At 34.1% G+C, this 14596-nt stretch overlaps 1 protein-coding gene across 1 annotated transcript in view; it reads left to right on the plus strand.

The window, feature by feature from the left end:
- Positions 1-4342: 4342 nt before the first annotated feature.
- The window catches only part of LOC136040737 (3-hydroxy-3-methylglutaryl-coenzyme A reductase-like), a 168249-nt gene continuing 157995 nt past the window's right edge, over positions 4343-14596 (plus strand). The window contains exon 1 of the mRNA XM_065725044.1: positions 4343-4477. The gene's annotated coding sequence lies outside the window, so the exon portion shown is untranslated. The remainder of the gene's footprint in view (positions 4478-14596) is intronic.

Raw genomic sequence — 14596 nt, forward strand, 5'->3', positions numbered from 1 at the left:
GGCGATGTTACAATGAATAGTTTTCTATTAGTCCCAAGATATTCCAGAGAGATTGGTTTTCAAAATTTTAAAGTGTTTCCTTGTCAACAGCAACAAATTTACATTGATAATCCTCAGAAATAAAATGTTTAAAGATTTATGTTCCCTTAGCAGCATTCAATCTACAGTTGTAGCATGCCCAAGGACAGTGGTTGGGTCAATTGACAAAGGGCAGGGAGGCCTTTGATCCCATAACCGGAACAATATATTTCAACGTTGATCAAATTCAATGATACCTCACAGGATATATAGAAATGGTTATGTTGCAGTCTCGATTAATTGCCCCGACACCACGGCAGTTTTATTTTTGGCGGCGAATAGCTCATTTTTTGGGAAAACGGCGGCAAAACGCCATTTTTTCTTTGGCGTCGTGATGCCGGCTGACGCTATTTTTTCTCATTAGGAAAGATAGTCAAATCTGCTCAAAACACCCAAGTAACACACCGTTCAAATCCAAATAAATAGGAAAGTCTGTTAAATTCCTGTGGGACTCCAAAAGCACGCACACCCTAACAACACACGTACATTCGAGAAAAACACGACACAAGCAGCGACGCTTCGTATGATCACGTGTATTTTCTCGGGCTTTTCATCCCTTACTTCTCAATAAACTGTAGCGTTCACTTTCCTCCCTGTTTGCGTTATCGTGATGCTCGTTGCAACTTGTGTTGATAAGAGCCAGTAATCACGTACTTTCAATATCATACTCTTCAATCAAACATGTGAGTAGCAACGCCCTAGCAAATTTAAACAGGCCCATAGCCGCTACTCTTTTTTACTTCACCGTTAATCACAAGGAAGTTTATTGGCGATTTCCTCAAAAAGCTGGTATTATTGATTAGACACACCTGTTTGTTACGTAATACTATAAGGAGTTGGTTGCTACGCAGTAGGGAATATTTTCTATTCGAGAATTTTTTTTAATTGTTATTTTCAACGTTTAAAAAACCTAAAGGTGTAGAAAAAACCATCAGGGCCCACTAGTCAAGTTGATAAATCTGGTTGTAACTGAGAATGATGCAAATGTCGGTATTATGTAATGCTTATGCAAATGTTTTCATTAAGACATTCTTCAAGACATTTTTAAGACAACTGCAAGACATTTCAAGAGGTTTATAAGACATTTTCTTCAAGACGTTTTTCAAGATGTTTCAAGGTATTTCAAGAAGTTTATAAGACAATTTTCTTTAAGAATTTCTCTTGTTTTGAGATATTTTATTTCTTAGAATGTTTTTAAGACATTTTTTTCCTCAATAAACTTTTAATCAGTTATCAAAGATTTTGCCCACTGTAGGAATCAAATGTATGACCAGAGATTTCCCTATTGGAAAAGTACTTTAGACAGCCGAACCAGCAAATCATTCCTAATATTATGCTTTTGGAAATAGATTCTGCGCAATTGTTTTTTCATCGGTGCAAACTACCACATGTTACATCATAAGTAATTATTTACCTATGCAAAGTCCTAGCAACCAATTCCATACAGCGCAAGCTAGGATCCAAAAATTTTACTGATTATTAATCTATTACGCACTCCTTGTCCTTACATTGTTATTAATTTTCTGACATGAGCTAGACAAGGACAGGTTAGTTTTGCAATTGAAATCACTGAGGTGTTTCTTAGCATCGGCTTTAAATCTTTTATAGCGCAAATGATTTCACCAGCCAGTTGCCGATTCCATATTAGAACTTAATTACAAAGATTCACCTTATCGTTTCCTTGAAAGAATTTCTGAGGATCCACTATTAACCCAGTTTTTTTCTTTATTTGTCCCCTAAATCCTTTTTAAAGCGCGAAAGAGGTTACTTCGGCTTGAAACAGCTTTTTATAATTCCTCTAGCAAAAACAAGAAAATATAGATAGAGGCATGGGAAAACAGAGTATGAAAAAAATGGAAGTAACACAGAAAAACACAGGAATGAAAGATATGTATGCAAAATTACCGACCTATGGCAGGCTACAAGATACCTTAATTGCATTAGAGAAATATATTGAAGATTCATCGTGGGACAAAAAATCTAAAATATTAAGACAAAGACTTTTATTGTACACATACATTTTATTAACAAACAAATTTACAAATGTTATTAAAACACTTCATTCTTAAGGCACTGATTTCAATATTATATTGGTAAGAAAGGGATATTTTCAACTAAAAAGTCATTTAACCGAGGGCTGTCTACACAAATGCTGAAATATTTGCTGTAAGCATGCCCGCAACGTTAAAAATATAATACTACATGAAAACCACAGTTTTATTCGATAGATCCTGTATTCACTTCCGATTCGGCTTGAGAACCTTTTGCAATCTGACAAGAACGAATATAAACCGTATAACTTATTGAACATTTTCTTGAGTAAGTCGTTTCCTTATCCTCTTTAACCGGTGATTTTATATAATTTTCCCAGTGAAATTTAAACCTTTTAAAACATACATAAATTACCTTCTAAAAACAGGGCAAACACCTATTTGCATTTAAGATGTGACGTTTAATTATCCCAATGTGACAAAATGTGATAAGATGTGACGTTTGATTATCTTTTATATGAACGGTAATAACAAACCATTTAACTTTCAGATCATGATACTCTTTAGAAATTCTCATCCAGTGACACTCTGTGGCTGGCCTGTATCACCCTATAACACACAATATCATTTCTAAAGCATTTATCAGCATTTTTTCTATAAAATTTCCATTTACACTAAGTTCGATTGTTAAAACTTCAAAAGTTTTTGTGCTTTTGTTTTTTTTTCAGTAAAGCGCAAACTATGTTCTGGTGATCAGCTCTAAGTTAATAACATAATAAATAAAATCTATCTAATCAAAAACAGCAAAATTGTACTGCCTAAGTAGAGAGCAAAAACAAACTGTACTAGTGTTATAAAATCACCGTAAAAAAAAATCCTAAGTAAAATTGGTAAAATAAGGTACTCACTAGGAAATACAAGGTAAAATTGGTGTTTTAGAGTTGTCCTGTAGCTTCAAGAGAAGTTGAAGATTCATTTTTAAGCATCACTTCCAGCTTTTAATGAAACTTTTTAGTGAGACTGGTGTTCCTGGGCTTAAAAAAAGTAATGCCCCTTCATCTAGAGTTTCATAAATTTAATTAACTGTCTAGTTTATCCCTTTGGTAATCTTGAGCCTAGTATCTTGAAAACTGGAGACTGCCTGATTTTGACATCCATTCTGAAAAAGGAAATAAATAAATAAAAAAAAAAAAAAAAAATCAAATTTACCATCACTTGGGAGTAAAATTATAGAAGTCATTTTTTTTCTACATTTAAAGCAAAGAAACGTTACCCTAACAGCGTTGCATATTTAAATAGCCAAATTCAGACACATTCTTCACATCATTTACATGTTAGTTTTCATCTATTTATAAAAAACACCTAATACAATTAAAAAAGATGTTTGTAATGCTTTGATTAATTGAACACCGGATCATACGAGCAAAAAATTCAATCTATTTTACGGTCTTTAAGACTGTCTTCAACAGAATTTGCTTGCAAATCTAGCTCCTCTCTTTCAGACTTAGATTCTGATTCAGGAGACCGTGGCTGTTCCAAAGCCCCCCTCCCTAAAAGAAAGTCCTGGATACGGCCTTGAGGATTATATACCACACTCCCATCGTCTTCCCCTTAGAGCTTATTCTCTATTTATCTGAAAATTCTTTCTGAACAACTGCTGAAACACAAGGGCTCTTAAAATAAAATAAGAATTTATGTTAGTCTGCAACAGCTTATTTGGTACCAATTCGTTGGAAAGCAGGCTAAATTTTAGAAAAGGGCACCGGAATTTTTGATTTCCAATTGACTGAGTCCCTTCCAAAGTTTATTCGACCATCCTTTCCGCATGAAGCTCCTTTGAGAAAAAATAAAGAAATATTAATACATTGAAAATTTATGGGTATTTACTATAGGTAATACCAGTACGATTGTCCCTGGCTTAAACAGGAGAATGGGAGTAAACACCAGTTTCCAGAGAAAAGACGGTATGAACACAAAATTTCTCTGAGATGTATTTTAAAATATTAATGAGGATATTGATTCTGCTTTGACCCTCCACATTGTTGAAAATCAAGATCATTTAGTTCTTTTTGATGAGGTAACTTTAATATCTAAAGCAAATGGTGTCCCATTTTCTTTTGGGAAGGCAATTTAAAGTTACAAAGTCCGTGAATAAAGACTTATTTCTTGACAATACTTCTATACTCGACAATACCGTGACAATACTTCCTATCTTTGGTTTTATATTTTGTCTACGTGTAAAAATAAAAATGTTGATGCCGCGACTGTTCAATTTCTAGCAAAACATTCGAAAAGTGAAAACGTTATAAAATTTTCAAGATTATAATTCTATTAGCATTTACGTAAGAATTAAAATCCAAGACCAGCTCTACGCTCAGGACTATTGTTCTTGGCCATAACCTACAAGAGTAAGTATTCTAGAATGTTTGCACTTTAGAGCAACTTTTAATAGAAAAATTAGGTTCTAGGCATGTCTAGATTAAATCATCATTTTTTGGCTGTTTTTTTTATGTTCATTTCGGTAAATTTTGGATTTTATGCTTTTTGAAATCTCAAGAATGGATGATAATAAAACCACATATTTTAAGTACTTATGGGGAGATCTACTAAACACAGGACACTAAATTTAAATTGCCTGATGAGCAAATAAATAGCCTAGCCCAGGTTGTACATATATTCTGTGAAAACCCCTAAATATACTCTCTTTAAATTATGTTCTGGGAGGATATTCTTAAGCTTTTATCTCTAGATTAAGGTTCCCAGTGTTTAGACAGTGCCTAATATTGGATTAAGAATTTTGGTAAAGGTTTAGAATAGGGGTTATTAAGAAGAAAAAATTTTGGGTAAAATTCTAGTTAATTGACTTCTTTCTATCTTGGAAAAGGTTTAGGTTAGAAAAATGAAACTTTCAGGGATGGGTCTACAGGCTAAAGTATATGCTGGGAAGGTATTTTAAAGTACCCACCTTCAATCCTTCTCCCTCTAGAGGGCCCTGAAATTTGCCTACATGACAGGTCTGTACCTATTGAAATTTTGACAAAACAATGTTTTACCTTAATCTACCTTATTTTACAATATTTACCTGTGACATACTTTATCCTTTATACCCATCCCTGAAAGTTTAATTTTTTAACCTAAACCCTTTCCAAGATAACAAGAAGTCAATTCACTAGAATTTTACCAAAATTCTAGTTACTAGAATTTTACCAAAATTCTAGTTAATCAACTTCTTGCTATCTCAGAAAGGGTTTAGGTTATGAAAATGAAATTTTCAGGGATGAATCTACAGACTAAAGTATGTAAAGTAAAGTATATAATGGGAAGGTATTTTGAAGTACCTACCTCCCCTCCTTCTCCCTCTAAAGGGCCCTGACCTTTGATGACCTTTAAAATATGTGTGTTATAAAAGTGAAACCTTGTAAAATAGATCTTTGGCTTACTTAAAGTACAACAAAATTGTTTTCAGATTCATAACTTTGCTCAATTTGCTTCTATCATGAGATTCATTTCTTTTAAGAATATCTTTTAGTAAACTTGTCAAAAATTTTGACAGACAACAATGACAGACAGAAGGCCTGTCAAAATATAGGTGACTGTTGAAAGTTTACTGATCACTGAAAGCAGATGAGAAACAATTGGTATTAAAATTCAAGGTTCCTTTGTCAAAAGCATAGTTGTCAAATTTACAGGGACTTTCTCATCAATAAAAAATTTGGATAATTACTATTTCAAATAATATTTGACTTGAAAAACATTTAAAAGATTTTTTTTTAAGTCATAGTTTTACTGATTTGATACTAGATTTATCCATTATCTGAGGTAATTGCATTAGAGAAATATATTGAAGATTCATCATTGGACAAAAAATCTAAAATATTAAGACAAAGACTTTTATTGTACACATACATTTTATTAACAAACAAATTTACAAATGTTATTAAAACACTTCATTCTTAAGGCACTGATTTCAATATTATATTGGTAAGAAAGGGATATTTTCAACTAAAAAGTCATTTAACCGAGGGCTGTCTACACAAATGCTGAAATATTTGCTGTAAGCATACCCACAATGTTAAAAATATAATACTACATGAAAACCACAGGTTTTATTTGATAGATCCTGTATTCACTTCCAATGTGGCTTGAGAACCTTTTGCAATCTGACAAGAACAAATATAAACCATATAATGTATTGAACATTTTCTTGAGTAAGCCATTTCCTTATCCCCTTTAACTGATGATTTTATAAGGTTCTTAAAAATAGACATTTATAATAAAAAAGCTATATGGACAAACTGCTTTAATACTACAGTTAGTTTGAGATGTTACAGCTTGGATATGATTTTTGAGTTATTGGAATTTGTTTTAAACAATACTTATATAAGATTTGGGGGTGATTTGTACAAGCAAATTATGGGAATTCCCATGGGGGGGAATGCCAGCCCATTTATAGCTGACTTGTTTTTAAGGCAACTAGAATATAAATATATGATGGATAAGAATAATCCAATTAATTTTAAACATGCTTTGTCAAATAATAAAAGATATTTAGATGATATTTTGGTCTTAAATTGTAAGGATTTCATTGATATTTCTAAAAATATATATCCATCAGAGCTTATTCTTGAGCCTAGTCATGGCACTGGTCATGAAGATCATTTCTTAGATTTAAATATTAATATTTGTGATAATAATAAATTAAGTTTTAAAATGTATAATAAAACGGATGATTTTGATTTTGAAGTGATTAGTTTCCCATTCCCTGAAAGTAATATACACTCAAATATCACATATTGAGCATTTTTCTCACAGTTACTTCGTTATGCAAGGATTTGTAGTAATTATATTGATTTTAAAAATAGATGTAAAATCTTAAGCCAAAAATTGATATCAAGAGGTTTTTCTGCAAATAAATTAACTTGGCAATTTAAAAAATTTAGTTTTCATTATAGCGAACTTTTAAATAAATATCAAAAGAATTATCTAGAAATACTTAAAGAAATTTTCAACTAATTTCGGAGGTTCGAGAAATGTTGTCACAGTGCCATTTATTTTGAATTGTGTTTCTAACTGAGCGGATTTTCTTAAAAATTAGCCACATGGTAAAGATGAATTCTATAATTGTTTAGTTCATTCAGGTTTTTTGCAATGTGTTAATATTTGTGATTTGGTAAAATTTATAATATTTAGTTTACCTATTGTTGCTAAAGGGAGGGATATATTAACAGGATAAGCTTGTTTTGGTTTTACTTGGTTGTTTTACATTTGCTGTTTTTTTTTCATAGGCATGTATTTTGGGGGTGATACCTGACGCAGGGATGTCATGGATATTCTGTGGTAGCCACAACACTGTGCTGGGTAGAGAATTTAGAGTGGCGAAACCCTATATAGGCCAGTGTATTCTCCTGATGAGCCCTTATGTTGGGTGTTGCCTCTGAATTATTTGTCTATATTATTTTTTCTATTGTTTGGTAAATGACAACTTATACTTATTGATGACATGACTGCCTGTCCATGGATTATTCTTTATGGTTGATTGTGTGTGGCTATGCTGTTTGACCTATGTGATTGTATAGATGAGTAGGGTTAAAGCCTCATTCAAGTGCTGGTCTATATTAATCACTAATTTAGGAAAACAGTCTTCCTTTTCTCCTTCTGTCTCTCTTTTTTTTCTGTGTTTGTGCAGTTGCATTGGTGATTTCTCTTTTCATGATAATTACTATTTCAAATAATATTTGACTTGAAAAACATTTAAAAGATTTTTTTTAAATCAAAGTTTTACTGATTTGATGCTAGATTTATCCATTATCTGAGGTACTGCCACTCATATTTTTAAGCACTTGATTTGGTTGATCACAACATCCTAATTCATTTATCACTGAATAATTTTGAAGTAGATCATCTTTTAGTAAATTTTGTATTTACTTTCTTTCAAAGAGATCCCAAGTTGTAAAAGAAAAAAAGTTCTCTCTGAACCCCTCCCTACTTAGTGTAGAATTCCTCAAGGAATCTTGTTAGGACTACTCATATATGTTATATTGATTAATGAAATTGATAACAGATTCCCTCAAAGGTATTAATATGTAGATGACCTGCTGAAGATGACCTTGTGATATGTAGTTGACCTTGAAGTATGTCATAGAAACATCAAAAGTGACACCCTCAACATCCTACCCATGTTTTGAATAAAGCTAAGAACTTACATATGAAAGTAAACTCCACCAAGTCAAATATAATGACAATAAGCTTCTTAAAATTTTTGAAAACTTACTCTGTTTTTCTAGACCCCATCCCACCCAAAATGTCAGTGGAACATGTTGAACTCCTTGGTGTCACAAATGCCTAGTAATTTTAAGTAGGACATGCATATTTCAAGGATTCTGGACTTAATTTAATATATGGACTTAATATTAAATATTCAGCTTAATTGTGATAAAAATGGATTTGTAATCTTATAATTAGTTTGAAACCAACGTTTTAAGCTTTTTTATACCCCAAAACTAGGAATTTTTTTTATCATTTCAAGCATCCAAAAAGGGCTTAAATTTGAATTTGCAAGAAAAGCAGGTATTATATTCTTAAAGAGCATAAACAGGCATTGAGTGGTATGTTCACTTTAATAATAAATCACCAATATGGTCATCGAAATATTTACCTATACCAGGAAATATTTCATTAAAACAATTATTTCTTCATAATTATGTAGAATAATTGTAGCCATTGCATTTTTATTGCAGTTCCACTATACTTTACCCCCTTCCTTAATTTGCAAATATATAGCCCAAGCTGTATAATTTTTCTTGCATTCTGCCACCCATTGCTCTAGTTTCTTTGATTCCTGTGTCATCACTGTTGATTCAATGTACAGGTACACAGACTGAAACAAGAGAGACATATTGGCAGAATGTATGGGAAGTATATAACTTGAGCTATATATTTGTGCACTAGGGTAGGGGTTGGGGTAAAGTATAATATAGGTCCAGGTATAATTACTCTGTATAATGTGAAGTAAGAATTAGTGAAGCATAAAGTAAGAAATAAAACTAACATAATCATTAATAAAAACTTATTTATAAATAGACAAAAATCTGGAAAAACAAGAAAATTTTATTTCTTCATTGATACTTGCTGCAAATAATAAAGTAAGAATTTCTTTATTTTTTGGGTTATTTTTTTTTTATACAGCCTGGAGCCGTGTGAGACCTTTTGAGGGGGCAGGGAGGAATTGTCAAAATTATGAACAAAGCATAAAAATGAGCATAAAAATATCTCTATTTTTGTTCCAGTATATCCTCCAGAAACCTGCTTTTCTAGACTGTTACCACTATCATACCTAAACATTATCAGCAGGGCTCCTAATCTTTAACATGGAATAGATGGTAACAGTTTAGTACTCCAACTTTTTTGTAAGAACTATAAAATTCTGTCAATTACTTTAAAAATATTATAGAATACATAAATTAATCCTTAACACAGGACACTAAATTTCGACACTTCCCCCTTTAATAAACAAATATATAGCCCAATATATAGCCAATATAATAAGCCCAATATATATAGCCAATATTAGTATATAACCCAATATAAGTATATAACCCAATATATAGCCAATATAAGTATATAGCCCAATATATAGCCAATATATAGCCCAATAAAATCAATAGTGCAGCTCCTATCTTCCTGCTGCTTGTTTACTGTTAAAGTAATAATTAGGGAAGAGTAACACCATTTATATTCAATGTGTATTTATGATTTGGGGTATATATTTGTCTATAGGGGTGTAGGCAAATTTTTGTAGTCTGTATTTAAGAATGATAGAACGAAGTAAGTTGTAAGAAGTTAGTAAGAAGTAATGATAGCAGTAAGTAGTAAGTAAGTAAGTTTCAGGCTGTTTAAGGATATTTGTAGTAATTTCCAGAACTGTATATTGCTACAGCATAGTGATTAGGAGTAATAAATTGATACATAAAAAATACAAGAAAACAATAAACAATTAGACTCTTACTTTATTTAATGGGTAAATTTTTTCTTTATTGTATAATTTAGCAAAGAAGAAAGTGAATACATTACTTGATGTTTTTAATTCTCTTTCTAAACATACCAAAGGAAAGATGTGGTATGATTTTAACCAAAAAAATCCTTTCTAAAAACACCCTTCCCAGTCTCTTTGCACAGCCCTTGTATTCTGGTACTAGAGGACATACAATGAAGCTCCCCATGCAGTATTCCACGAGTAGACATAGAAGTCATTTCTTCAGCCAAAGAGTCATCAATTTGTGGAATCAACCGTCTGAGGAAAAAGTTTCTGCAACTTGAACCAATACGTTCAAGTCCCACCTTGATAGGGAATGGCTCTGCCAGGAGTTCCTTTACAATTGGGAAGCTGCAGAGTCCTCCACAAGAGTCTAGATCAACAACCACCATCTACACCAAACGTTTTTCATCACTGGAGCATCACAAGGATGGAAAATCCTGATATCACTCCAAGCTGCAATTTAAGGTATAATAATTGCTTTCCAGGAAAATTGTATTTTGAGCTGTTAAAGAGGTCCCAAAAGATAACTTATGTTTTTCAACACACAAAAGAAGAACATGTAATTGAGTTTAAAAAGTGGTTTAATTGATACCATTCGTTTGTAAATCAATTATTCAAAAGATGCAATGATTTTTAATGATTTAATTCCACAAATAATGGAACTTATGTGTATTATCCTAAAATCTGAGCATTTTACTGACACCTGTAGTGAAGGTGGAATTTTATATGATAAACCTTACAGCAACAAATTGATAGTCAACAGAAAAGGTAAGCAAAAAATTGCAGATTGTTCTATAGTTTTTTTTTCAAAATAATTTTTATTTAATAGTTTTTTCAATTAACTTTTGAATATTTTTGCAAATTTGTTAATGTTTTATTGTCAGTTTAACTATTGTATTGAAAAGGATCATAAAATAAGGAGCCTATTACCACTATTTTAATTTTATTAATATGTTGCCTCCAGAAGAATGATACTTCCAGACTGATACTGGATTAAGTGACTAGAGTCTTGGAAAACTCCTTTTTCTAACAGTTAAACTTATTCAAAGATGCCTGTATATCCTAGTCTATTCAAGTACAGCAAGCTATTAGTTTAAACCATAGGATCACTTTAAAGGAATCCTCGAAAAAATGCTAAAACCTACAATTCTTTAAAACAATCATAGATGTTTGATTATCTCATTTGTAAAGGTGTATTGCTTCTCTCTCCCCCCCCCCCTAATGGATGAGTATACAAACCAATCTATGTATTGCCATTATATTTTACATAAACAAATTGGAAATACTACCCATCATAAAAAAACAAATGCTAATAAAATGAAAAAGAAATAAGTTTTGCGATTGTAAAATAAATTATAGAATGTAAAGTAGACTACGTATTGATCCGTATCAGGGGGGGGGGAGGCACAAGTAAAGTGAAGCAATGAATCTTTAGAAATTAAGATAAGTTAAAGATTGGTAAATAATAATATAACATATAATAATAATCAGATAAATACAGCCCACAACCCAACCTTTTCTAACCTAGATCAAATTGTGTAGACTTTTTGTAGGCTGTGTTGTTAGTTTGTTTGAAAAGTTTCAGATTTTTTCCTCACATATCTTTTGAGTTATAAAATTGGCAAAATAAAAAACATTAATTTTGCTTAATTTTGCATTAACTTTGCACAGTTTAAAACTACTATTTAATATTTTGAAAATATCTATGTTATTGTTTGGAGTAAACTTAAGACACATGACTTACTTATCTTGACTTAAGTCTCCTGTCGGGCACTGCTAGGCGTAGAAAGTGGCGTCTGCCTCCTCCATCCACTTCGGTCCATGGTGAGTATTTGCTCTTTGCCCTGTCTGATATTTGCCATCGTCAAGAACTTGGACAGGCTGTCGGACCAACGTTTCTTCGGTCGCCCACGAGGTTGCTTCCAACCAACTTTGATAGGGTCGAAGTCGTAGATCGTCTTTGCAGGTAGACGTGGTGGCATTCGAAGCAGGTGCCTGAACCATCGTTAGGTTCGCTCGGCTGCTTGAGTTGAAAATTAAGACTGCTTTGTGAGCTGCAGAAGCTTCTCATTGCTGACGAAGTCGGACCATTGTAGGCCCTCGATCCTCGTCAGGCTCTTCGCATGAAATTCGTCGATTTTCTTGAGGGTTGCAGCTGATGCTTGCCATGTCTCAGCTCCGTAAAGCATAACAGAGCCGACTAGAGTGTTGAAGATCCGCAGTTTCGTAGTACGACTGATGTTCGGTTTTCGCCAGAGGTAACAATTCAGTGTGCCCATGACAGAAGACGCTTTAGATAATCTTGCTTGCAGCTCGGGGAGAAGCAAGCCATTTGAAGAAATTATGGAGCCCAGGTAGGTGAAGTCATGAACAACCTCGATGCCAGTGGTGCTGCCCAGGCTAACTGGAGAGTTAACAGTATGAGAAGACTGGTCTATGGCCATAATTTTAGTTTTGTTCCAGTATATATGCAGTCCTACTTTGGCTGAGTCTTCTCGTAGAAAGAATTCGGAACGCTTCCAGCAGCTGCTCCATGGAGTCCGCCAGATTGGCCAAGTCGTCGGCAAAATCAACGCCTGTGATGGCACGATCTCCGAATTTAAGCCCAAAGTTGAGACGTGAAGTGGTTTTTGTCATAATGTAATCTACGATCACATTGAAGAGCTCGGGGGCCACTGCACATCCTTGGCGTGCCCCTGTCGCGATTTGAAAGAACAGGCTGCACCGACCATTTACTTGCACACAGCTCTCCGTCCCATAGTGCAGTGCCTTGAGAAGTCTGCAATATTTCTCGGGCAGGCTAGTCTACTCTAGAATCTGCCAAAGAGCTTTTGATCGACTGAGTCAAATGCAGCACGGAAGTCGACGAAGGCAATAAATGCTTTCTGTCGGAACGATCCGACATAAAAACAACTTGCTCCAGTCGCCGGATTTTTCGAATCGTATTCTGACATGGATCCAGCAGGACCATTGAAAACAGTTTACCAGGGACTGACAGTAGGTTTATTCCCCGGTAGTTTGAGCAATCGCTTCTTGAGCCTTTCCTCTTCCATAAGGGGATGATGATACCCTTCTGCCAATCCTCGGGAATCATCTCCGTTTGCCGGATTGTAGAGAACAGGGCGTGGAGAAACGATCAGCACTCCATTGAGCCTTCGATATGTAGTCACGTCCCCAAGAAGTCTTGCCTTCTGTCTTTGCTCTATGACTTGCCGTGTTCCATTAGTTAGCCACGATTTCTTTGGGTAACTCTTCTTACCAAGCACTAGTTGTGCCGCTTCGCTGGTCTGCAATTTAAAATGCTTCCAGAGATCTTTGCTGCTATTAAGTGAGCCAAGGGGCTCGAAGCGATTTGATATATCGATACTGTACTTCTGGCGAGTATCTGGTTCCTTTAATATTCCAATATCTGCAGCGACGGGTTTTCTTTCCGATTTTCTGTCTGATGGTTGGAGGTGAATGGAGTTCGTCTGGAATGAGGCAGACTCTGTCTGCTGACTACGTGCCTCTGGATATGGGGTTTCTCCCCTAATTAAGCACTCCGATCAGGACGGCTGCAACCTCTTGTGGCTGGTGGAGCCCACCTCAGGAATCTTAGTATTCAGGTTTAACCTAGTTTTAATCAGATCCCAGGCCTTGGGTCGGTTGGGCTAGCGACCCTCCACCCAAAAATTAAGTGCTACGAAAAGTGACAATATAGCCTCGAACCCGGATTCCCTTTTAAGATCTCGACCATCTCTCGTCAATGGACAAAAACACATGCATTCAAATAAATTTAAGTATGTTGCCAAAATTTTAATTTTTAATGCCTGAAAAAGCAGAAGAAAGGTTTTGCCATCTTCGTTTATCTAGCAGGGAAAGTTTGTGAATGAATTTTCTTTTGGTCTTTGCTCACATAAAGGTAGCTTTTTTGAAAAGGCTTTAATTTTTTTTTTTATTGTTGATGTCGACTCTTCATAAGAATGCTGCTACTCATGCGAAAATAGGAGTAGTTCCACATGTATGCCAAAAACACAACTCAGCACATGTCCTTGGGATATTCACCAAATGTTAGAATGGTATTGAAGTACGTCAAATTGAGAAGAAATTTCTTTTTCGTTAATGTTCACAAACTCCACTGTAGTTTTTAATGCTTTTGTCACTTTTGGAGGCATAGGCTACTTTGATCGCCTTTTCATGCCTGTGCAGAATACAGTGCGTAAATTGATCTGTGCGTAAATTGATCTGTGCAGCAAAACCAGATTTTCTTCCCATGAAAATCTTTGGTTTGAAAGATCTTTCGCTGAAGCTCTTTCCACTGACCACTTTCAAGCTCTTTCCACTGACCACTGAAACTATATCCAATGTAACATTGTTGTCTTTGAAGAAGTCATCCATGAGTTTCTTCATATCCGCTGCCTTAGTTGTTGTTGTAAGAGGCATAAAAGTGAAAGTTCATTCTTCATCATGCTGTCTTTGACATAGTGCATGAATATTGTAAGCTGGCATAGAT

Source organism: Artemia franciscana, chromosome 21 (assembly GCF_032884065.1).
Source record: "Artemia franciscana chromosome 21, ASM3288406v1, whole genome shotgun sequence".
NCBI classification, from domain to species: Eukaryota; Metazoa; Arthropoda; class Branchiopoda; order Anostraca; family Artemiidae; genus Artemia; species Artemia franciscana.